Raw genomic sequence first — 20,604 nt, forward strand, 5'->3', positions numbered from 1 at the left:
ACCCTTCAATCAGAAACATTTCTGAAGAGCATCCAGCAATTAGGGACGTCATAATGAGAAGATGCTCAATTGAGTTCCTGCTGTAATGGCCATATGGAAATCAGCAAAATCAGAGATAGAGAGAGGATACAATAGAAGAATGAAAGGGGAAACTGTTTCCCCTGACTCAGTGGGTCCCTTAAAGTTCAAGCTGATATTTTTGAAGAAGTTTCGGCTTGTTAGATTTCTAATCTACCTGCTTTAAGATACTATGACTCAGCCCTGGAGCAGGTCGAACGTTACCCTATGCACCCTGGTTCAAAGGAAGGGACACTACAACTAAACCACAGCAACCCTACACCAATGATTATGAGCATTTGCTGATCAATCTATTCAGAGATGTTAATGACGCACCTCTGGAGAAGGACACCCCCTCAGCTCAGAGGTAAGGACATGACCAATGTAGAACAAGAGCCCTACTAGTTTTGCACTGTTACAGAAAGAGGGTTTCAGCTCAAACTTTTATGGGTGCCTCCATTCGCTGGTTGGGTTGGATGTTGAAAAGTCACTATTTGAAGAGAAGGGAGGTTCCCAAATATCACAATTGCATTCCACTTTTAACCAACCAGCTGACCCATCATCTCATCTGTAATGCCTTGCTCCCCACAACATGGTTGCAGAAAACCACATAAACATGGCCTGTTTTTCAAGAGCAATTTGTAGAAAGGATAATAGGATTTACAGGCAGCTCTGGCTAATGTGTCCATTTGGTTCCTCCTTCCTTAAAGTTGACAGCATCTGCACACAGCTGTGAGGATTGGATGGAAATGATGAGCATGCATTGACAGAATAGAAACAGAGTTGATGGGCTAAATGGCCTCCCTTTTCTCTTGTATTGTACTGTCTAGTCTGTGCTAGCGCTTACACTGCAGATAAGCTTTCTGCCATCTCCTTTCTTCCTACCAACATTTCCTTCAAACCTTCTTTCCCTTTTGTGTTTATTTAACTTCTTAAATACAGTAATGTGAATTTTGTTGCAGAAACACAACATCTGATGCCTGCATTGTCTTACAGGCAAAGGTTAAATGGGTCGGGAATCTACTCACTGGAGTTTAGAAGAAAGAGAGATGATCTCACCGAAACATATCGGATTCTTAAGGAGCAGGGCAGGGTAAATGCTGAGAGGGTGATCCTCCTCATGAGAGAGTCTAGGACCAGAGGGCACAGTCTCAGAATAAAGGGCACCACTTCAAAACTAAGGAGGAATTTCTTCTCTCTGAGAGTTGAGAGTCTTTAGAACTCCTTGCCACAGAGAGCTGTGGGGGCAGAGTCCTTGTGTATATTTAAGGCTGAGATTGATAGTATTTTGTTCAGTCAGGAAATCAAGGGTTACGGGAGACAACGCACGAAAGTGGATGCGAGGAATGTTGGATCAGCTATGATTCTATTGAATGGCAGAGCAGACTCAAGGGGCTGAATGGCCTCCTGTTCCTATTTCTTATGGTCTTAAGGGTCCTGTGGAACCAATTTATTTTTAAACATTAAAGAACAAGAGGAAAAGATATTAAATTTTCTTTGCTGTTCTTCAGATACAGACACTTTGAGTACAGAACAAGGCTATTCAGTCCTTGTGTCCATGTTGGGTCCTTCTTACAGCAAACCCATCCCAAGCCCTTACTCCATCCTCATGACCCTGGATTATTAATGTGGCCTTAACAATGAAGGTGGAATGGAACAGATTGCATTTATATAGTGCCGCATGAAGTCCTGAAGTGTCCTGGAGTACCAACAAAGTACTTTCAATCTGGAGCAAACATAATGTGGAGCTGGAGGAACACAGCAGGCCAGGCAGCAGCAGAGGAGCAGGACAGTTGATATTTTGGGTCGGGACCCTCCTTTAGAAATCACATTTCTGGAGAAGGGTCCCAACCTGAAACATTAGCTTTCCTGCTCCTCTGATGCTGCCCGGCCTGGCTGTGCTCCTCCAGCTCCACACTGTGTTATCTCTGACTCCAGCATCGGCAGTTCCGACTATCTCCTTCAAAGTGGAGCAGCTGTTGCACAGTGTAGGCATGTGCACACAGCAAGCTCCGACCAGCAGCAATGTGGGTACTGCCAAGATTGATGCTGGCTGAGGGATGTGTATGGATCACATCACAACTAAATTTCATCCTGCATGCCAGGAGTGGATCTTTTCCTTCAGAGCCTCGGGACTGCAATCTGACAAAATGGATCACTCAATGTGTGTTCAGAATCCACTTCAAATCCATTCCTCTTAAAAGTGGTGGAGTTACAATCAGATGTAAAATGGCCCTGCATTTCATTCTGTTAGATTAATGTTCAACCTTATAACTCAACCTGAGAGAAATGCAGGTCCTAAGTTGTACAGTGTGAATGATGTGTAATACCACATGCAGCTCGACATTTAGTGTTCTAACTTGCAAAGAACCATTCCAATCCATTTAACCTGATTAATCCAGTCATGATCTTTCAGACGCCATTAACAATGTTCACTGAACTAGAGGAAAGTAAAGTGTCTACGAACCAGTTATTATCAACTGAGGCCTCACACAAAGTTTGATTGAAACACAGTCACAGCACAGAAGGAGGCCATTCACCTCACTAAGACTTTGTCAGCTCTTTGGTTGGAGATAGCTGTTTTACCCTCTCTCCATGTCGAATCCTTTACAAATAACGTCTCATTGCCTCATTGCCTGTGAGGTGAAACGTTCCGTACTGTAATAGCCAGCTGAATAACAAAGTCAAATTTCGTCAGTTCTCAGTTGAAACTCCGTTGGACTCACCACATAAACACAGGGGCTGCAAGAGCAGGCCAGAAGCTGGGAATACTGCGGCGATGAACTCACCTCCTGCCCCCCCCACCACCCCAAAAGCCTGTCCAACGTCTACAAGGCACAAGTCAGGAGTGTGATGGAATACTCCCCACTTGCCTGGATGGGTACAGCCCCAACAACACTCAAGAAACTCAAATATAGACAGGAGTAAGCAACTCGCTTGATTGGAACCACTTCCCCAAACTTCAACATTCACTTCTCATCACTGATGTACAGTAATGCGGAGGTGCCAGTGTTGGGCAGGGATGGACAAGGTCAGAACCTATAACACTAGGTTATAGTCCAACAGGTCCCAAATGATGGACTTTAACCTGGTGTGGTGTGAATTCTGACCTGATGTAGAGTAGCAGTGAGCATCACAGAATGGTGTACTGTCTACATGATGCACTGCAGAAATTCAACCCAGGTCATCCAACAGCACCTTCCAAACTCACTTCCATCCAGAAAGACAAGGACAGCAGATACATGGGAACACCATGCCCTGCAAGTTCCCCTCCAAGCCACTCACCATCCTGACTTGGAAATATATTGCTGTTCCTTTACTGTTGCTGGGTCAAAATCCTAGAATCTCCTGCCTAACAACATTGTGGGTGTTCCCATATCACGGGGATTGCAGGTATTCAAGAAGCACAAGCTTTTCAAGGGGCAATTAGGAATGGGCAATAAATGCTGTCCTTGCAGATAACACCCTGATTCACCAAGTGATGTGAATACAATACCTTTGACATCAATGCTGCATTTGACCATGCATGGCATCTTGGGCAATAGCAATCAATGCTGGAGAAACTCTGTTTCTGGTCAGCATCCAGTTTCCAAAGAAGAGTTTTTGGACTGAAATCGTTAACTCTATTTCTCTCTTTACATACGCTGCTAGTGCTGCTCAGATTCTCTAGCACTTTCTACTTTAATCTAGGATCTCCAGCATTTGCAACTTTGTGTTTTTATTTGCATGGCATCAAGAAGCCCCAGAAATGTTTAAATTAATGGAAATTGGAAAAAAAAACTCTTCTGCTGGTTGGAGCCTTGTATAGTTAGTTATGGTGATGCTGTAGAACATCAAGGGGAGATGGTGACATTCACTCCTGTTGCAGACAGTCCTAGATATGAAAAACATCACAGGGTATAGGGTTGTTGCAGGAAAATGATGTTGAAGTGGATTCCCAATTTTGAGGTGGTGGAGCAGGTTTGAGAGGGTGAATGGTCTACCTCTGCCCCAATGTTCTAAGGCCATTGCTCGACGATGTGGTGCAAATGTTACTTATCACTTCTCATCCCAAGCCTGCAATGTTGTCCAAATACCAGTGAACTAAAAGCAGAAAGTACTCAAGTGTGTTCGAGATGGACACTGAGGAGTTGTGAGCGGTGCTGAACATTGTGCGATCATCAGTGAGCATCCCCACTTCTGACCTTATGATGGAGGGAAGGTCATTGACGAAGCAGCTGAAGATGGTTGGACCGAGGGCACTACCCTGAGGAACTCCTGCAGAGATGTCCTGGAGCTGAAATGGCTGATCTTGTGCCAGGTGTGATTTTAGTCAGCACAGCTTTCCCCTCTGATTCCCAACAATTATGGTTCTGTCGACTACAGGGCTCTGAGGAAGGGTCACCAGACCCAAAGCGTTAACTTTGATTTTTTCATTTCACAGATGGTGCCAGACCTGCTGAGCTTTTCCACCACCATTTGTTTTTCTTCCTGATTTACCGCATCTACTGTTCTTTCGGCATTTATATAGTTTTGTTCTAGTTTTCCTTGATAAACAATGAATAAAGGAAGGGGAAGTTATGCTAGTAAGTTTGGCTGAAGAGGGCCCAGGCTCGTATAAATACTCTCATGGACCAGATGGACTGAATGGCCTGTCTTGGTGTTATAGACTGTAAGAGACATGATCACATTGAGTGAAGATGATTGAACAATAGCTGACACCTTATGCTCAGGTTTTTTGACAGAGATTCCTACAGAATGACAATCCACCTATTTCTGAATCTTGGATACTATGAGATAGTAAGAACTGCCGATGCTGGAGTCTGAGATTACACAGTGTGAAGCTGGAGGAACGCAGCAGGGCAGGCAGCATCAGAGGATCAGGAAAGCCGACGTTTCGGGTCTGGGCTCTTCCTCAGAAGACGGGTCCAGATCCGAAACATCGGCTTTTCTGCTCCTCTGGTGTTGCCTGGCCTGCTGCGTTCCTCCAGCTCCACACTGTGTTATTGGATAGTGTGGTCTTGCTCAGATGTACTTACCCCAAGGTGTTGTCACCTCTTTTGAGGGGTTGGGCATTTTCAAATGGATCTCTGTCTGCTGTAAACCTACCAGGAACCCAATTAGAGGAAAATTGAATATTGAGGTCTCTATATAGCTGCACCACTTAGTGTACAGGAAGTGTATTAATAAACATCTGACATGGACTGAAATATAAGCTGCTGTTTTTCTTTCTTCATTATGAGTGGATATTTCTGGTTATACTTGGCATAATTCCATACCATGATAAAAGGGGTAATGGCTCAATCAGGGCTTACCAACTGCTGACTCTGAATGAAAACTTAAAGCTGGGCGATTGAAGGGGGGGTTGGAGGGGTGGGAGAAAAATTGCTCAGGGATTGGAGCTAAATGCACAAAAGCTCAATACGAAACAGCAACCTGTCCAAACTGGCAACTGCACAGTGAAGCATCTATTTAGTGCGTTATTTTTATATATACTTATAAACTCAGTTTGCTCCTTAGGCGTGGCCATGTCAATCAGTTTGATTCACAATAGCAGCATCTAATGAGGTATTATCTAGGTGGGGAATGAGTTCAGACTGATTTACTGAGCAGCACCACATGGCTGGTGCGACAAAACCAAAACCAGCAGCTCAAAGCTTTGGCTTATTTTTAACATTTCAGGCAAACAGTTCCATGCAAGACCACAGCAACTGTAGTTACCCGGACACAAAAACACACAGGCATTCTCAAATAAAATAAAGAACTGCGGGTGCTGGAAATTTGAATCAAAAGTATACATTACTGGAGAAAAATGTACAGGCCAGGTGCATTGCCACAGGAAACGCAGGTTCACAGGGACAGGGTAGGGGATGGGTCTGGGTGGAATGTTCTTTGGACATTCCGTATGGACTTGATGGGCCAAACAGCCTGTTTCCACACTGTAGGGACTCCATAAAACTCAGCAGGTCAGGCAGCATCAGTGGAGAGAGAAACAGAGTTAATTTTTCAGATCCAATATGAGTCCTTTCTTTCAGAGCTAATGGGAACTGCAGATGCTGGAGAATCCAAGATAATAAAATGTGAGGCTGGATGAACACAGCAGGCCAAGCAGCATCTCAGGAGCACAAAAGCTGACGTTTCGGGCCTAGACCCTTCATCAGAGAGGGAGATGGAGTGAGGGTTCTGGAATAATTAGGGTGAGAGGGGGAGGCGGACCGAAGATGGATAGAGGAGAAGATAAGTGGAGAGGAGAGTATAGGTGGGGAGGGGATAGGTCAGTCTGGGGAGGACGGACAGGTCAAGGAGGCGGGATGAGGTTGGTAGGTAGATGGGGGTGCGGCTTGGGGTGGGAGGAAGGGTTGGGTGAGAGGAAGAACAGGTTAGGGAGGCAGAGACAGGCTGGGCTGGTTTTGGGATGTAGTGGGGGAGGGGACAACTGGGCTGGTTTTGGGATGTGGTGGGCAAAGGGGAGATTTTGAAGCTGGTGAAGTCCACATTGATACCATTGGGCTGTAGGGTTCCCAAGCGGAATATGAGTTGCTGTTCCTGCAACAACTGCACCTCCCGGTCGCAAACCATTTCCACTTCCCCTTCCATTCCTCAGACGACATGTCCATCATGGGCCTCCTGCAGTGCCACAATGATGCCACCCGAAGGTTGCAGGAACAGCAACTCATATTCCGCTTGGGAACCCTGCAGCCCAATGGTATCAACGTGGACTTCACAAGCTTCAAAATCTCCCCTCCCCCCACCACATCCCAAAACCAACCCAGCTCATCCCCTCCCCCCACTGCATCACTAAACAAGCACAGCTCGTCCCTGCCTCACTTACCTGTTCTTCCTCTCACCCATCCCTTCCTCCCACCTCAAGCCGCACCTACATTTCCCACCTACCAACCTCATCTTGCCTCCTTGTCCTGTCCGTCCTCCCCAGACTGACCTATCCCCTTCCCACCTCCACTCTCCTCTCCACCTGTCTTCTCCTCTATCCATCTTCGGTCCGCCTCCCCCTCTCTCCCTAATTATTTCAGAACCCTCTCTCCATTCCCCTCTCTGATGAAGGGTCTAGGCCCGAAACGTCAGCTTTTGTACTCCTGAGATGCTGCTGGGCCTGCTGTGTTCATCCAGCTCCACACTTTGTTATCTTGACTCCTCTCTTTATTCATTCACAGGACAAGGGTGTCGCTGGCCAGGGCAGCATTTATTGTCCATCCCTAATTGCCCAGAGGGCTGTTCAGTGTCAACCACATTGTTGTGGGTCTGGAGTCCCATGTAGGCCAGACCAGGTAAGGATGGCAGCTTCCTTCCCTAAAGATCATTTAGTGAACCAGATGGCTTTTTTCCCCAAAAATCAACAACAGATTCACTGTGATCATTAGACTCTTCATTGCACATACTTATTAAATTCAAATTCCACCATCTGCCACAGCAGGATTCAAACCCAGTTCCCCCAGAACATTATCAAGGTCTCTGCCACCGCTCCCCCAGTCTTCTTCAGAGCTAAAGCTTGTTGAAGAAGGTTCACTGGGTGTTAAGTATGATTTCTCTCCACCAGCGCTGCCAGACCTGCTTGAATTTCTCCAGCAATTTTGGGTGTTCACAAATTATTTATATGCAAAGCAATACATTGGATTCTGGTTGGTTCATGCGTTAAGAACTGATTAAGAGCTCATAGATTCAATTGGAAATCTCTTTTGCATAAGTAAGCCACACTGATTTATGCAAACTGAAGTTCTTCGCACAGCTGTGAGTGTGCAGCGAATTGCAGCTGTCATATCAATAGGTTAGTCCAGAAACTAACTCTTCCCAAATTTTATTTAAGTCAATAGTTTCAAAACTAACTTTGTTATTTTGCAGTACAAAAGCACATTGCATTTATACAGCACCTTTCCTGCACTCCATCACGTTCCTGATTTATGCCTTGTGGACTGTCTTTCAGAAATCAGGAGGTGAATTACTCACAGCAGGATTCACAGCCTCTGACCTACTCTTGTAGCCACAGTGTTCAATGACTGAAAACAAAAAAAAATGCTGGAAATCACAGCGGGTCAGGCAGCATCCATGGAGAGAGCGCAATCTAATGTTTCAAGTTCAGATGGCTCATCATAGTTTCTAATAAAAAGTCATCAGGACTCTAAATGTTAGTTGAGACCAGGTGCTCCATCCAATTGCTTTCCTTTTCCTTTTCAACAAAGTTGATACAAATCAGTCACTGGCTGAGTCATTTGGGGCCTGTTAAGAATCAACCACATGCTGTGGGTCTGGAGTCACCTGTAGGATTGCAGGTGAGGATGGCAGGTTTCCTTCCCGAAAGGACTTCAGTAAACCAGATGGGTTTTTATGGCAATTGACTTCGTAACTTTCTGGCCATCATTAGACATTTTAGAGATAACAGGAACTGCAGGTGCTGGACAATCCGAGATAACAAGGTGTGGAGCTGGATAAACACAGCAGGCCAAGCAGCATCTTAGGATCATTTGATGTTTTATTCCAGTTTTTTGTGGAGTTCAAATTTTACCATCTGCCATATTGGGTTTCACACCTGGTCACTAGAACATTTCCTGAGTATCTGGATTATTTGTCTAGTGACAATATCATTGGGCTTTTACTTTCCGGAATATGACAGTGTTGGCATCTCTGGTGTCAGCTAAGTGAACCCTTGCTGCACCCTCTATATGGTGAGTCTATCCTTCCTTAATTAGTGAGACCAAAACCACACATAGTACTCTAGCTGTAGTCTCACCTGAGCCCCTGAATCACTGCAGTAAGACATCCCAACTTCTGAACTCCAATCCTTGCACAATGAAGGTTAATATACTATTTCCCTTCCTAACTTCTCACTGCACCTGCTTGTCGCAATGTCATTGTCAATGTATCAATGCAGGAAATTTTCACACAGCACCCTTCCACTAACAGTAAGATGACAATATCCAGACAATGTGATTTAACAATGTGGGTTAGGGCATTGCAGAGAAATCATTGAGATAACACCACTGGAATCTCTTGCATTCAACTGAGAGAGAAATCAGGACCTCAGTTTAATGTGAATATGATGACCATGGGGTAGTATTGCTAGACTATGCATCCAGAGAGCTAGGAAATGTTCTCGAGACTTGGGATGGAAACCCCCCACAGCAGATGGATTCAATAAAAATCTGGAATTAAGAGTCGAATTATGACCATGAAAATATGGCTGAAGGTTGTAAAAACCCATCTGGTTCACTAATGAGGGAACGAAACCTCCATCCTTACCTGGTCTGGCCTACGTGTGACTCCAGGCCCAAAGCAATGTGGTTGACTCTTAACTGCCTTCTGGGCAATTAGGGATGGGCTAGAAATGCTGATCTAGCCAGCGATGCTCTCATCCAATGAATAAGTAAAATTAAGCCTTGAAGGAATTGGTGTGGGAGCATTGAGTCACATGTGAATCAGGGTAAGCTCCCTTCCCAGAAGGAGATAATGAGGGCTGCATGGCTCCTTTCATCATTGTCCTGGCATTGGTTCCATTTACAATGTTATTGAGAGGTTTAATCCTTTAAAAATAAACCTTCCAGATGGCTGGGGCTTTCAAAAACACAAGTCACCACAGTATCAAATGAGCTTCCTTGAGGTGATCACACAACTTGGGCAAGTGAGCCAACCTGAGCTGAAATGAGCCAGGCGGGTCACGTACTCTGCTGATTCACTACAAAGTCGCAGCATAATCAGTTTCAGCCATGGGCTTTGTTATGACTTAATCCCCAACTTAACCCATAATGCCGTTACAATACTGTACTGAGAGAGAATGGTTTTACCTGACACCAAATTGTACAGGCTTTTCCATGGTCCGTGCCTCTGTTTTCAAATACACAACACTGACAAGCAGCTGTTCTTTCTGCACTTTGAAATTTAAACATTTCACTGATCCAGTAATAATGTTGCATTAATGTTGCATATCCATTGTCTCTTTAATCTCAGATTCAACTCCCATGTGTCCATTTCCTAACACAGACCAACTCCGATTTGCCCCTCACCTCTCATTGCTTACGGACACTGATAGATTGTCCCCAATTGATCAGATTATTCCATTGAAAATATAAACTTGATCTTAGAAAGAATCTGATATTTGAAAATACCACTTGTCATAATGATATAAAATGGAATGTCCCCTGTGTGATTCAGCATCTTGCATTAGGGTGTAATCCAAGTTTCAACTCCTGAAATCATTTTCTAGCTTTGAAATCTTCAGTCTCGCTCATTTTGATGTGATGTAGTTTATCTCACTGATCCAAACATTAAATAAATTAATTAAGAATCCCTATGGTGTGGGAAGAGGCCATTCGGTCCATCAAGTTCTCACCGACCCTCCAAAAATCATCTCACCCAGACCCACCCTATCCCTGTAACCCAGCATTTTCCCATGGTTCATCCACTTAGCCTGCACATTCCTGGACACTATGGGCAATTTAGCACAGCCAACCCACCTTAACCTGCACACCTTTGGACTGTGGGAGCAAATGACAGTGAACCCTTGCAAACACAGGGGGAATGTGCAAACTCTACACAGACAGTCGCCTGAGGGTGGAATCAAACCTAGGTCCCTGGCGCTGTGAGGCTGCAGTGAGACACTGTGCCACCCATTTATCATTTTAACAACTTAAACAGTTTACATTTGTATGGTATCTTTGATGTAGTACAGTGTCCTGAGACACTTCACAGGACCATTAGCGAATAGGATTTGACAGGTAGACACAGAGACATGTTTGGGCAGGAGATCAAGTTTGATCAAAATGTTATGTTGAAAGAAGACACAAAAAGGAAGAGCAGAGAAGGCAGACAGGAATTGAGAAAAAGGGAGATAGAGGAGCAGAAAAAAATAAACAGGAAGGAAAGGAAACAGACATGATGGGGGAGATGGGGGGAGAGAGAGAGAGAGAGAGAGAGAGAGTCAAAGAGGAAGAGAAATTGAGAGGTATAGAAAAAAGAGAGAAAGAGAGGGAGGCAGAAAGATAAAGAGGGAGACAGATAGTGAAGAAGGAAGATAGACAGAGACACAGAGAAATTGAGAGAGGGAATTCCAGCTCTTTGAACCCAATCAGTAGAAGTAAGGTCACTGACAATTAATGAAAAAGGCCAATCAGCCCCATAGGCTTGTGCTGGTTGGGCCATTGACTTTTCTGCCCATTTGAGGGTTTTATGATACAGGTGGTAACGGCTGCATAGACAGGATCACATTCAACAGTGAGGCATCTCTACAAGATAACAACGTGTGGAGCTGGATGAACACAGCAGGCCCAGCAGCATCTCAGGAGCACAAAAGCTGACGTTTCGGGCCTAGACCCTTCATCAGAGAGGGGGATGGGGAGAGGGAACTGGAATAAATAGGGAGAGAGGGGGAGGCAGACCGAAGATGGAGAGTAAAGAAGATAGGTGGAGAGGAGAGTATAGGTGGGGAGGTAGGGAGGGGATAGGTCAGTCCAGGGAAGACGGACAGGTCAAGGAGGTGGGATGAGGTTAGTAGGTAGGAAATGGAGGTGCGGCTTGGGGTGGGAGGAAGGGATGGGTGAGAGGAAGAACAGGTTAGGGAGGCAGAGACAGGTTGGACTGGTTTTGGGATGCAGTGGGTGGAGGGGAAGAGCTGTGCTGGTTGTGTGGTGCAGTGGGGGGAGGGGACGAACTGGGCTGGTTTTGGGATGCGGTGGGGGAAGGGGAGATCTTGAAGCTGGTGAAGTCCACATTGATACCATTGGGCTGCAGGGTTCCCAAGCGGAATATGAGTTGCTGTTCCTGCAACCTTCGGGTGGCATCATTGTGGCACTGCAGGAGGCCCATGATGGACATGTCATCTAAAGAATGGGAGGGGGAATGAAAATGGTTTGCGAATGGGAGGTGCAGTTGTTTATTGCGAATCCCATAACCAGTCCAACCTGTCTCTGCCTCCCTAACCTGTTCTTCCTCTCACCCATTCCTTCCTCCCACCCCAAGCCGCACCTCCATCTCCTACCTACTAACCTCATCCCACCTCCTTGTCCTGTCTGTCTTCCCTGGACTGACCTATCCCCTCCCTACCTCCCCACCTATACTCTCCTCTCCACCTATCTTCTTTTCTCTCCATCTTCGGTCTGCCTCCCCCTCTCTCCTTATTTATTCCAGAACCCTCACCCCATCCCCCTCTCTGATGAAAGGTCTAGGCCCGAAATGTCAGCTTTTGTGCTCCTGAGATGCTGCTGGGCCTGCTGTGTTCATCCAGCCTCACATTTCATTATCTTGGATTCTCCAGCATCTGCAGTTCCCATTATCAACAATCAATACAAATGACTTGGTTTTGTTCACTTTGAACCAAACCACAGGCAGCAGATCCTTACTGTGCCTGGGGCAGTGCTGCAGCAGACAAACTGCAGCAGGTTTGATGTAAAGACCAGAAGAAACACTCCTCAGCCCCACCCAAGGATATTTCCAGCACACAACGGTTTAAAGTGAATAGGTGCCCACACATAATTACATTGTCACTGCAAAAGCAGCATCTGAACTAGAAATGACAGATAATTATATAGAATTATACAGCATTCACAGCACAGATCGAGGACATTCACCCCAACATGTCAGCATTTCTGCTTCATTTGAGCCTCCTCCTACTCTCTCTCTAAATCTCATCCCATTACTAGATCACTCCTTTCTCTCTCTCTCGCACATGTTTGTCTAGCTTCCAGTTAGGAAAAGACTGCAGAATTCATTCACAGGATGAGGGCATTGCTGACCAGGGAGCATTTCTCTTTGCAGAAGGCAGTTCAGAGTCAACCACATTGCTGTCAGCCTGTAGTCACATGTAGGCCAGACCAGCAGCTTCCTTCCCTAAAGGGTATTGATGAACCAGATAGGTTTTTCAAACAATTGGCAACAGATTCATGGTCATCATTTGACTCTTAATTTCAGATATTTATTGAATTCAAATTCCACCATCTGCTGTGGCAGGATTTGAACCGCTGTCCCCAGGGTCTGGGGATTAACGGTCCAACAATCATACCACTAGGCCTTCACAACACAACAAGAAAGCTGCAACACAAAGGGAACTGAGCGTTACTTGTATAGGAAGCACAGAGAGCTAGCACCCAGGGGCAGCAGGTAACCAGGAAGGCTAATAGAATGGTGGCCCTTATTTTATGGGGTTTGGAGTATAAGAGTAGAGAAGCCTTACAGAAACTGTACAAGGTGCTGGGGAGACCACACCAAGAGTACTGTGAACAGTTTTTGTCCTCTTATTTAGAAAATATATTATTTCATTGGAGGCAGTTTAAAGAATGTTCTCTAGGTTGATCCCTGGAATGCAGGGATTGACTTGTGAGCAAAGGTTAAAGAGATTGGGACTTTGGAGTGGCATGGTGGCTCGGTGGTTAGCACTGCCTCAAAGCACCAGGGGCCCAGGTTCAATTCCACTCTTGGGCATCTGCCTGCGTGGATTTCCTCTGGATGCTCCAGTTTCCTCCCACGGTCCAAACAAGTGCACGTTAGATGGGTTGACCATGGGAAATGCAGCAGTACAGGGACTGGGGTTGGGTCTGGGTGGGCTGCTCTTTGAAGTGTCAGTGAGGACTCGATGGGCTGAATGGCCTGCTTCCATACAGTAGGGAGTTCATGATTCTATTCAGTGGGATTTAGAAGAATAAGAGGTGATCTCATTGAAACATGTAGGATTTTTAACGGGTTTGACAGGGTTTTTTTTAATTCCTCGGATGAGGATGTCGATGGCTGGGTGAGCATTTATTGCCCATCCCTAATTGCCCACAGGGCAGTTAAGAGTCAACCACATTGCTGTGGGTCTGGAGTCACATGTAGGAAGGACCAATTAAGGATAGCAGTTTCCTTCCCTGAAGGACATTATTGAACCGGATGAGTTTTTTTTCCTGACAATTGACTATGGATTCATGGTCATCATTACTGTGAATTCTAGATTTTTATTGAATTCAAGTTCTACAATCTGCTCTGGCAGGATCTGAACCTGGGTGTCCGGATTAGCAGTCCAGTGAAAATATCTCTTAAATTTCATTGAGATCGCCTCTCAATCTTCTCAGCTCGAGTGATTCAAGTCTCAATCTGTTTAGCCTTTGCTTATCGGACAATCCCTTCATACTAAGGATCATCCTAGTGAACTTTCTCTGATCCGCCTGCAATGAAATTATATCGTTCCTTCAATAAGGGGACCACCATGGCTCACAGTGCTCCAGATGTAGTCTCACCAGCACCTTGTAAAGTTACAGTACGACTTCCCTACTCATTCTGCAACCCCCTTGAAATAAGGGTAAATGCTAAGAGGATGTTTCTCCTCAGGGCGAGTCCAGGATCAGAGGGCATAATCTCAGAATAAAGGGGCGCCAAGTTAAAACTGAAAGTTGGGGAGGAATTTCTTCTCTCAGAAGGTTGTCAGTCTTTGCAATTCCTTTCCACAGTAGACCTGTGAGGGCAGAGTCCTTGTGGATATTTAAGGCTGAAGTAGATTCTTGATCAGTTGGGGAATCAAAGGTTACAGGGAAAGGGTAGAAAAGTGGATGTGAGGAATGTTGGATCAGGCATGATCCTAATGAATGGGAAAGCAGCCTCAAGGGGCTGAATAGCCTCCTCCTGTTCCTATTCCTTATGGCCTTGTGGCCTAAAGCAGCAGTGCATTTTTACATTACAACTATCCTTCTGGCTAGAGATGTTCCTGAATTCCACATTAGGTTGATATTTTGTAAATAACCTGTTCAGAGATGTTACCAGACTCCTGCAGAGCAGCTGGGACTTGAACCCAGGTCTTCTCAGCTCAGGGGTAGGAATGGAACCACTGTACCAGTGGTTCTCCAACAGGAGTCTTCACATTGGGTTTATTGGTGACTGACTTATGTTGATAGCCTGTTTACCCTAGTAATCCCCAGAATAAAGGAAGGGCTAGATTCTGTGATTACGCTCTTTTAAATTCATTCTTTGCCCACCATTGAATTTTAGCCAATTAGGATTAAGCTGTCAGCTTCCTGCGCTTAGTAGCAAATGTTTATCTCACACAAAGACTTCCAGTTTAATTCAGTTGGATATCACTCACAGCTACCATCAATCACAATACCCCACATTGATCTGTCAAGAATTCATATCTTTGAATTTTCTAACAGACTATTGCATTGAACAGGACACAGAGATCTCCAAAATGGTAAGACAACAACTCTGTGATTTCATAGTATTTTGAAATTACAGGTATAATCATACAGCAGATACAATCACAACATTTCAAAGCAGGAGTAGGCCATTCAGCCCATTTGATAAGATGGTGGCTGACCGGATTGTGCCCTCCACACCGTATGTCCTTCGTAGATGAAACATCTATGCAAGCACAAATCACAGAGAAGGACTGATACCATTTTCAGCTGAGAACTGAGGAAGAAAATAATGCCCTTCAAACCAACTGATCAGAAAGAGCTGCAATCAGCAAAAAAAATCAATCAAGGAGTGAATCAAAACATCTGGAATTTTCATTGAGAAATTCAAACAAAACTTCACATTGCTATAAACACTGGCCCAGCAAGTGAGGCCCACATGCCTTGAAAGAATTTTAAAAACACCTTTCACATATAACCATAGGCGATTCAGCCCCTCCAGCTTGCTTCATTTTCAATAGGATCATGGTTGATCTGATTACTTCTCATTCCCAATCTTTTACTTTGTGAGAGTCTATGTACATCATGTACAGAAGCATTCAAAATATTCAAAGCAAATATTCAGCACTTATTGTGGAAGGCAGTTCCAAAGAGTTATCACTTTTGGTGAGAAAACAATTCTCTTCAGCTCTATTTAAATGGGTGGCCTTTTAGCTTTAACTATGACCCCTGGCTATAGATTGCCCCTCAAGAGGAAACATCCTCTCCACATCCATCTGCACAAGTCCCATCAGGATTTTGTGAGTTTAACCAAATCACTCCTCACATCCTAAACTCCAGCAGAAATGAGACCAGTCTGTCCAAACTTTCCTCATTAAACAACCCACTCATTCCAGGGATTAGTCAGGTAAACTTTTTCTGAACTGCTTCCAATGCATTAATATCCTTCCTTCAATAAGGACACTGATATTGCATGTAGTATTCCAGATATGACCTCAACAGTGCCCTGTCTAACTGATGTATAACCTCCTTACTCTTTTATTCAATTCCCCACACAATAAACCATAATATCGTATGAGATTCCCTGATTACTTGCTGTACCTGCAGACTAACCTTCTGTGTTTCACACTGGGACACCCAGATCCCTCTGTATTTCAGAACACTGCAACCTCTCACCATTTAGGTACGATGCTACTTTTTTACTCTTCCTCCCAAAATGGGTAATTTCATATTTTTCCCCATTGTACTCCATCTGCCATATCTTTGCCCATTTACTCAACCTGTCACTATCTCTTTGTGGACTCCTTATGTCTGCTTCACACCTCACTTTCTGATCAATCTTTGTGTCATCCCAAGATGCTTCACAACCGGAGAAAAGTTATTTTATTTGAGCCACTGTTACTGTTGTAACATGGGGAAAACACAGCAAATAATATGCAAACAGCAAGATCCCACAATTAACAATGTGATAACAACATTTGTTCAAGGATGATGACATGGACTTACGTCCTTTGTTAACATAGTGGGGGATCCAACAATTGAGACACTTTATAAACAGTCCCTCTGAACTTCAGAGATAACAATATGTAGAGCTGGATGAACACAGCAGGCCCAGCAGCATCAGAGGAGCAGGAAAGCTGATGGTTCAGTTCTGGACCCTTTCTGAAGAAGGGTCCAGACCCACAACGTCAGCTTTCCTGCTCCTCTGATGCTGCTTGGCCTGTTGTGTGCATCCAGCTCTACATATTGTTATCTCAGATTCTCCAGCACCAGCAGTTCCTACTAACTCTGAACTTCACACTTGGCTCAGCACCAAAGTAGATTCGCCCCGACCTGCCCCAAGCTAACTTATACAGTAAGCACAATGCAGAATCATTTCAACCAATCCTTGACTTATTGGTAGCTGAACAGGCAAAGCCACCTATTTAAAGAATGGAATGGAACAGGCTACAATATCACACTAAAATACTCTTTATTTACCATGAGGTGAATCTTTGGAATTCTCTGCCCTGGCATTTAGCGATTGCCTGTCAATGAGTCTGTTCACAACTGTGATTTGTGCTTTGATCTCCCAGCAAATGGAAAGGTTTGGGGAGCACACAGGAAAACAGAACAGAGGAAGAAAATCAACCTTGATCTCACTGAGTGGGATAGCAGGTCTAATTGGATGAGTGGCCTACTCCCTGCTCCTATTCTGTGCATTCCAATTTGCCATGACAGCCTGTGAGCTTGTTCCAAATGAATTGTCTGCAGGTTTTAAATGACAAGTGCAGGTTCCACAGTGCACAAAATCCATCACTTCTTCTCCTCGTGCAGCAGAAATGATATCTGGAAGTCTGCATGTTGTATAACTGCATGCAATTATCCAAGCACACGAAAAACAGTGGCAATTTTATTGAGTACAGCAACAGATATGTGTAATGCAGCTGTGCTTGAATATGATCTATAAGATTCCTGACACAAAGGCAATGTTTGCAGAGATAGTCAACAAACAAGTGAGTTCTAGACAAAAACCAAAAGAACTGTGGAGGCTGTAAGTCAGGAACAAAAACAAAGTTGCTGGAAAAGCTCAGCAGGTCTGGCAGCATCTGTGGAGGAGAAAACAGAGTTAACGTTTCAGGTCCAGTGACCCTTCCTCAGTGAGTTCTAGAATTCAGGAAGTGTTAAGTGGATATATGCGAGCATGACAACAAATGGAGCTCTGTTGTTTTATCGCTGTGTTGTAACTGGGGTAATATTAATAGTAAGTGGTCCCTTGTAATAATACTCGTGTGACTCTGATTGAACTCATTCCATTAATACTTGATAAACCTAAATCAGAGCCAACTTCAAGCATCATTAACCATTGCTAATGACTGATCAGTACAACCTGACGGATGAACTTACTGAGATAAATCTTGCTTGTAAGGACGATAGGATAGACCATCGGTGCACGCGGGCTGTTCCTATCCCTTTGGCCCCATGTTCCTTCATGACTGCAGTTTTCCTGCCCAGATGTTAACCTTAACCAAGCTTGTCAAAGCACTTCATTACCATTTTATCTGATGCTTTTAGTCACTAAGAATTGTGAGTTTTATAACTCTGGCAGGATCCGGAAGGAATGCCGTGCTGTGATAAAAGCTGTCTTTCAGACAAGACATTAACTGTAGGCTACTCCAAACCCTGGGAGGTAGATCTGGATGAAGCCATGGGACCATGCTACAGAAAGACAGTGTCATTCTCCTCTGTGTCCTGACCATTTTTAAATCTCTCAGCCAACGTCAATAAACGCAGATTATGCATTGTGTTTGTGGAATCTTGTTGTGTGCATCTTAGCTGCCACATTTGCTGCATAACTGAGTGGCTGCACTTCAAAAAAACGTTAGTTCTTTGGATGTAAGACTTAAGAAAATACTGATGTTGCAAAAAGTGCAAAATAACTGCAAAGTCTTCCTTTTCCTTCTGTAACATTTGATCTTTGACCAACAAGGAGCTGCACCATGCAGCGGGATCAGTTGTACAGTATTTACATGGCTGGAGGGGCTGAACAGCTGGGTCCTGTGTTGTAAACTTGACCAATTTAATGAACATACCTCAGATTTAGGTATATGGCCCACCAAACAGTCAGTCAGCTGGACCACATTTGCTCTCAAAGATTTTTAAGTCTTTGCAATAAACTAAACTTCTGCTGCTTTCAGTGTTTTTGTCAAGTGGATCCTGACTCATTTTAATTCACAGGAAAATTGTGTAAATGCTCATCAGTTTGTACTCAGGGCTGTACAATCACTTTGCAGATGGATAAGGATTGGTTGATAGGAAAGACAGCATCCAGGTACTTGCCAGAGATTTCTTGGAACACTGGGGAATGGATCACCTGTTACCAGGACAGAGATCCCTGGACACTGGGGAACGGATCACCCCTAAACACTGGGGGGGGGGAGAGAGAAAGAAAGAGAGAGACCCCTAAACACTGGGGACAGAAATCTCAGACACTGGGAGACAGAGTGACTTGCACAATGTGTAGGCGAAGGGGGTTGCTGGGGGAAGAGAGGGACACGCAACACTTAGCCAAGGAAGGAGATGGTAGGAAATAACAAAGAGCAGTTGCCTTCCTGAAAATCTGATGTTGGACATGACGGAGGGTCAGAATCCTCTCTGAGTGACTGCATTTTCAACTGACCATCTGATGTACAATTTACAAAGACCCTAAAGTGAGTGATTCGATCAATTGACCTTACAAGTTAAATTGGGGACAGGAAATAAATGTGCATCAACAGTTACCAACCTCCATTCATATAGCACCTTTATTGAAGACTGTCCTATCAGGTTTCACAGGATAGCATTTCAGTTAATGTTTTGGAACCAATCAAAAGGAGGCAGAAGTGGCCCAGATTTGGGGTTAAGAAACTCTGGAACTCCCTCTTGAAATCCATTGACCTCTTTCTCTTCCTTTAATGCATCCTTAGAACTAACAGTGTCAATCAAACTATCCATGTGTGTAGATCAAGGTTGGGATGTTTTAACTAAATTATAGGCATCTTATAAATACAAAGTCTAGTATTCTAGATGCAGTAGAATTTTTGAGGAAACAAATTCTGGAGCTGACAGGAACAAACCAGAAGTTTTCAGAATGTTTATTCTTGTCATCCAGCTAGAAATATGAGTTGGTGCAGAATTTACTATTTGAGAAAAGATTAAAGCTTTCAGCTTTCCTTAGGATGTGACAATGGGGAAGCTGTAGGTGTCAATAATTACCATGTGCTGCTTGAGATGCACATAACTCTGCTAAGTTCCCCTTTAATGTTCACATTTGCTGTAAAGGTTAGTTTGTCATTATTTGTATCTAGTTTTGAAAAGTTCTGATGATAAAGCTAGCCAGGTCACTAATGCATGAAAGGTCAGCAGCTTTCGAAACTGATGGACCCCAGAGAAATGCAAATAAATTGACAAGTGATTGTGGACAATGAGAAAAAATGTAAAACAAAGGTCAGTGAATCTGGAAATGTGTGAGAAGTCATGTTTCACTGCTCTCTATGCACACGAGCAGCCAGACCTGCCATACTTCACCTACATTGTGCATTTATTTCAGATTTCCAGCATTTGCAGGATTCCATTGTCATCTGTAGATCGAATGGGGAAGATCCATTAACAATGGTGGAAGAGAGGGGGGCTCCTTATATCAGATATACAGATTAATATGAAGGTGGTGGTGTAGTGGTAATGTCCCTGGACTATCTAATCTAGACCCTAGACTAATGCTCTCGGGACATGAAAGTTCAAATCCCATCATAGCTCAAGGTGTTATTTTAAACCAGATAAAATTTGAAATAAAGAGCTAACCTACTGGTGACTACAACTAAATCATCATGAGCCTTCCTAACCACTTTATCTACCTCACGCGTTACCTGCAGGGATCTGTAGATTTATACCCTGAGATCTCTCTGACCTTCAGTACTTTCCAGGGTCCTACCATTCCCGGTGTAATCCC

At 44.2% G+C, this 20,604-nt stretch overlaps 1 protein-coding gene across 3 annotated transcripts in view; it reads right to left on the reverse strand.

Annotated features, from left to right (window-relative positions):
* The window catches only part of syt1a (synaptotagmin Ia), a 512,169-nt gene that overhangs the window by 295,272 nt on the left and 196,293 nt on the right, over nucleotides 1-20,604 (reverse strand). The window lies entirely within an intron of this gene.

Source organism: Stegostoma tigrinum, chromosome 18 (assembly GCF_030684315.1).
Source record: "Stegostoma tigrinum isolate sSteTig4 chromosome 18, sSteTig4.hap1, whole genome shotgun sequence".
NCBI lineage: Eukaryota > Metazoa > Chordata > Chondrichthyes > Orectolobiformes > Stegostomatidae > Stegostoma > Stegostoma tigrinum.